Below are 6,342 nucleotides of genomic sequence, written 5' to 3'. Positions count from 1 at the left end.
GCAAATTGGAGTCAGGAGAACCTTCTAAAGGGATAATAAATGATTTACCTTATGCAGATTTATTTCAGATTCAGGAAACCAACTCAGATGATTGGTATAAACAAATGATTAATTACCTTACTGAAGGGGTATTCCATGAGGGAATGACCAAAGGCCACATTAGAAAGCTGGTATTAAGAAGTGTAACCTATTCAGTAATTGGAGGATATCTGTACAAGAGAGGAGTGGATCAGATTATCAGGAGATGTGTTCTTGATAGCAAGCAACAGTGTTAACTGAAGCTCATACAGGAAGTTCTAGAGGTCACTTTTCAAGTGACATAACCAGTAGAAAAATATTTCAGAGTGGCTTATGGTGGCCAACAATAATCAAAGATTCAAATCAGTATGCTAAGACCTCTGATAAATGTCAAAGGGATGGATATCCAAGGAATTAGGATAAAATGAGGCAACATCTAGTTTTGCCTTTGGGTCCTTTTGAGAAGTGGGGAATGGATTTTATGGGTCCATTCAAGCCAGCAGTAGAACTTTTGGGAAACAAATATATTTTGGTTGCTACAAGACCCAAAGGCAACATCTAGTTTTGCCTTTGGGTCCTTTTGAGAAGTGGGGAATGGATTTTATGGGTCCATTCAAGCCAGCAGTAGAACTTTTGGGAAACAAATATATTTTGGTCGCTACAGATTATTGTACCAAATGGGTAGAGCTATTGCATTAAAGGATAATAAGGCAAGGATTGTGGCCTATTTCCTGTACAATAACATAATGACCGGATTTGGCTACCCCAGTGGAACTTGTATTAGATAGGGAGTCCATTTTCTTAACAAGGTGATTAAAGTTCTAATTGAAACCCATACAATTAGCCATTAGATGTCATCAGTATATCATCCACAGGCCAATGGATTAGCTAAGAGCAATAACAAGATTTTGGTTAAATTTCTTAAAAGGACTATTTCAGAAAACAAGAAGGATTGGGATCCAAAATTAAATTCAGCACTATGGGCATTTAGAACAACCTTTAAGGTCAGTACAGGACTCACACCATTCAGATTGTCTATGGCATGGAAGCTATGGTGCCAATGGAGTTCATAGTACCATCTTTGAGGGTGGCAGGTTCAAATAGACTAACACATGAAGATTCACTTAAATAGAGATTGGAGCAGTTGATGTCTTTGGATGAAGACAGATTTCACAATGCTTATGTGGCTACTGTGATTCAGAATAGAAGATTTTCATGGTTGAATCAGTACTTGAAGAAGAAGTAATTCAAACATGGAAATTTGGTCTTAATGTATAACTCTAAATTGGGCAAGCATCCTGGCGAATTAAAACTCAAGTATGTGGGACCATACAGAATTTTTAAGGACTTAGGGCAAGGAACATTTCAATTGGCTGACTTGGAGGGTAAATTGTTGGCTAAACCTGTGAATGGTTTTAGACTAAAGCTGTTTTTTCTCAATAATTTCCAAGACGTTGATTTGAATTTGGTGGGAGTGGACACAAATTCATTTTCACACATATCCTTTCATGATGTCGTGGATGTCGACCACAGCCAGTATGCTGTTATAAAAAGGAACATTGATGATGCAAAATGTCAAATCTCCACATGTGCGGATTCTTTCGTTCAAATTTTGAACAATCATAAACAGGAGCTTGGGTTTCTGCATTTCCTCCGCATTGTGAAGCATAAAGCATTTGTGTTTTCAGCTTTGTGAAGACATGCACTTCTTTGCCAGAGTGTTCTCTTGCAGACATTAGTTTTTTGTGCAATATCTATGTTGCACTTAGTTGTTTCTTTTCAAAACCAAGAGTCTACCACTATTTAGCGTAAGGTTGCCTCACCGCAGAAGGGTAAACTTTGAAGGTCTTCCAAGGGCAAAGCAGTAGTACAACAACCCAACACAGAAGATTATGAATTCAGTGAGGAGGATTTGTCAGGATATGAGATGAAACCATGAGCAGCAAAGGATTTGGCACAAAATCTCATGTATCCTTTGCAGGACTTTCAAGTTCAGTTGCAATTGGATGCAGAGGAAAATCAACAATGGTTGAAACTGATGAGATTGCATGAGTTTGCACAATTGCCTTGGGATAAACTTTCTCAGAACATTTATGCTCCTATTCAATTAGCCTATCTGTGATCAGCTGATGTATCATCTTGTGATAAATAAATTTCACCAGAGTTTATTGCAAAAGTGTTTAAATTGCCTTTCGATGGGGTCCATGAGTGGGATAAAGCAACTAATGAGCAAATGGTTCAAGAATTTGGACGGGTAGAGGGGACCACAGGTTATTTTGTAATCAAAAAGGCTAAAACTAAGAACATGAAAAATCAACAGACCTAGTTTATGGAGAGCATCTTGATGTTGGTGAAATTTGATTATATGAGCAAGGATAATTTTGGATTGATTGCAACAGCAAAGTCAAGTATTCTGTTTAATTGGACATAGATTGTGTACAACAGATTTGTCATGGAGGTGCATGGAGTGGACAAGAGGAAGCAATTTGGGACCTCCAAGATTCCAGCATTTCTAGGCATGATTTTTGAGCATGATAATGTGGGTTCCTTGAAATTAGCAATATCTTAGAGCAGTTTGGGAAGAATGGGAAAACTTGGATCATGAAAGGGCAGAATGTTAATCTCTTTGCTAGTTTAGGATGACAGTGAACCCCCACCCAAGAAAATGAAGATAGAAATAGATGTCATTCATTAGAGTACTTATAGTATTAGTCAAACTGTTGAACAAGGTACAGAGAAGGCAAAACAGGAGCAAGATTTTGGAAAAGAACTTTGGGACCAGGATTTGACAGGTGAGCTGATGCCTAGGCCAGTAAGCAGGCAAGGAAGAGTTCAAAGTATTCCAATGAAGAAAATTTCCATTAAATTGGGCAAACAGAAAATTTCAGAGAAAGTGCAAGAGGCACAATTTAGTGATTTGTATAAGGATGTTGATCCTATTGTGCAGGTAGAGTTGATACCTGTAACAGTGAATATGGAGCAGGGAAATACTAATGCAATGAGGGCATCAACAATTATTAAAAACCTGAATGATACTATGCAGTTTATTGAAAGATAGCAGAAGTATGCCATGAGTTTGCAAATGACCATTACAGCTTTGAGGGATTCCAATAATGCTTTGATTTCCATGTATCAAGATAAGAAGGTTAAGATTACTAATTTTGATAAATTGGTTGAGGATGTGAAGAAATTGAGGGAATTTTTCAAAGTAGAAGTCAGAGCAAAGGAAGAACATATTATTGTTTTAAATAAGGGAGTGGTAGATATAGATTTGAAGGCCTCTACAGTCACATAGTGGATTCAGGAATTGAAGGACACATTTGTCAATGAGTTGGCTATCTTATCAAAGGAAAATGTTGCATTGAAAGTAAATTGTGGGGTGTTAACTGAAAGATTGAAAGTATTGGAAGATGTGGAAAAACAATTGAAAATCTTAGTTGATGCAGATGAGTTGGATGTGGATGCAGTTTTTCTGCCAAAAGCTGATTTGACTGACTTAATGAATGAGATTGTTGAAATAGGAGAGAAAATTTGGCAGTCAATTTAGAAGAGAATGTTGGTGATTATGCAAAAACCTTACCAAATATTTCAGATTAAGGATGAATCTGAATCAGAAGCCAACTTGAAACTACTTTGAAGAGTATAGTAGCAGTGCTGAAGAATAGAGTGCCAATGGAGACATTGGATAGTGAAATTTTGAAGGCACAAGTGCAAGAGCTCAAGGATAAATCAGAAGGAAAATTTGTTTTTACTCATCAGACAACAGAAGAATCAGTAAGAGACATAACAAATTATTAGGGTAAAATTAAGACTTTGTTGCAGTTTGTGGGCAAACATAAGGATGTGTTTACACCAATTTCTAGTTTATCTGAATGTGAAGAATGGCAAGATGTTGAACAGATGTTATTAGACAATGCAATAGATTTGGATTTGCTGGATCCATTAATTTCAGTGGAATCTGAAAAGTCAGAGGGTGGTGTATTGACTGAAAATTGTGTTATTGTACCTATTGGGGAAGTGCAAACTTCTGTGCAAATGGAGAATGTCATTGCAGATGTTCAATCTGAAAAAGTGAATGTGATTGATACTCAAATCAATGTTAGTGCAAAAGATGTTCAGAAAATTGATTTAATTGTTCCAGAAGGAGAGGAAGAAAGCAAAAATGATGCAAAGATTGAGAAATCAATTCAATCAGTTTTAACTGATATTCAGGCAAAGCAGAATTAATAGTCACGAATGTAGTCAAATGGATAGAGTATATGTTGTGTATTTTGTGTAAGTTGGATGTATCCAGCCATTGCACGTTACACTCTATATAATTGTTGAAGACCTAGATGAAATTCTCAGGACTAAAATGAAAATAAGGGTTTTTGTGGGTTCAAGTCCACTATTTTGGGAAAATAGTAACCACCGGGTGTGCCAGTGTTAAAGGCATGATTAAGGCATAACCTAGGAGTTCCTTATTTAGTTTTGTAAGGGTATTTTAAACATTTGTCTTGATCAGATGTGAAAAGTCGTGAGTAGACTATAAGTCTTTTTGGGGAAGTTAGAAGGGGTGTTCGAAAAATCTGTTCGTGTCTGTTCACGTCAAGAGAACATATAAGCTTGTAAATGATGTTGTGATTATGAAGGAACAGAACATATTTCTTTGCCTATGTTTATCTCTGTCTTCAAAACTGTAATTTGTTTCATATAATCGATTGTCTGAATTATGAAATGGAGTCTGTGTGGTCGAAAATGATCCTGTTGATGGAAGGAATGATTCAAAATTAATGTTCAGAACAGACAGATTAGTCAGAGTTGAAAACAGATTGGATATGTTTATTATAGGGGAAACTGTTTGCTTTGGGTAAAAGATGTGTGATAAGAGGCAAATAATGTAATGGGCGATAATGGATAATAATAAGTGTGTAGTACAATGTATGATAATAGTTGAATAGCATCTATTATAATGCATAAGAATAGAACATAATAATAAGTGTTTAGTACATATACGAGGCAATGAGTAACTAGATTTGCGATAAAATGTTTAAGTGGACATAAACGGGCAATGGGGCAATGAGTTAAATGATACATAGCCTAGTATATCACTAGTTACTACTATTAGACTAACGCCCAGTTTAACTAAAAATCTAACAAAAAGGTCCCCCACATTGTTTTCTTAAATATAACCCCTAACTAATATCCAAAGCTCTTGTCTAGTTGTGATGAACCGACCCTAACCTTCTCACTCCTACATCAAACTTATTGCCCTAACAGACATCTCGAAATTGTGTTGGCATAGGAGGATGTTGGTAGTCTTGGATTCCTTTCATTCTCCCACGTTCTCTGTTGTTTATTTATCCCACCCCCATAGGCCTTCCCTCATTTCCTCCCCCACTACAACTCATGAAAGGCTATAGTGCCTTGAGAGTTGTGGTCATGACCTCTGAGATGAATTTCTCGCTCATGGTAATCACTCAATGCTTGCAACCAACCTTTTTCCCCTATGCATAAGCTTGGTTCATATTAAAGCAAGCATTATATTATTATGGCTTCTCTATTACTATAGTGGTTGCTCTCAATATTATTCTTACTCAAAATAAACAAGGCCCACTCTACCCCTCCTTATCAAGGGTCAAAAAGCTTCCTCTAAATTAACCCAAAATAGACATCTCTCTGATATAAAACAGATTCAAATTGCAACTATTATTGACCTTTCTGTCTTTGTTAGATCACACCATTGACCATCACTTCAACATACAGACCATCTTTCCGCCAAACAAAATTCATTTCTCAATTCAAATACATTTTAAACCAAGACAGGAAACATTGTATAAGATAGATTGAGACACAGCAAGGTTAATCTGTTCTGTTCTTAACATTAATTCTAAATCATTCCTTCCATCAGCAGGCTCATTTTCGACCACACAAACTCCATTTCATAATTCAGATAGTCGATTACTCAAAATAGATAACAATTTTGAATACAGAGAGAAACACATGCAGAGAAATCTGTTATGTTCCTTCATAATCACAACATCATTTACACGCTCATCTGTTTTTCCTAACATGAACAGATACAAACAGATCTCACTACTCCTCCTTCTAACTTTCCCAAAGAGACTCATAGTCTACTCATGACTTTTCACATCTGATCAAGATAAAGTTTTAAAACTACACTTAAAGACTACTTAATAGACCCCTATGTTATGCCCTTACCCTGCCTTTAACATTAGCACACTCGGTGGTTACTATTTTCCCAAAATAGTGGAGCTAAACCCACAAAATCCTTTGATTTCATTTCAGTCTTGAGAATTTCATTCCTGCATTAACACAACTCCC

The 6,342-nt window shown here is 36.4% G+C and overlaps 1 pseudogene; it reads left to right on the top strand.

The window, feature by feature from the left end:
• Positions 1 to 3,055: 3,055 nt before the first annotated feature.
• LOC148021733 (uncharacterized) lies at positions 3,056 to 3,565 on the top strand (annotated as a pseudogene).
• The last annotated feature ends 2,777 nt before the right edge of the window (positions 3,566 to 6,342 follow it).

Source organism: Lygodium microphyllum, chromosome 17 (genome assembly GCF_053477565.2).
Source record: "Lygodium microphyllum isolate KBCC chromosome 17, Lygodium_microphyllum_v1.1.10, whole genome shotgun sequence".
Classification (NCBI taxonomy): Eukaryota; Viridiplantae; Streptophyta; class Polypodiopsida; order Schizaeales; family Lygodiaceae; genus Lygodium; species Lygodium microphyllum.
This window is presented reverse-complemented; position numbering and strand designations above follow the sequence as displayed.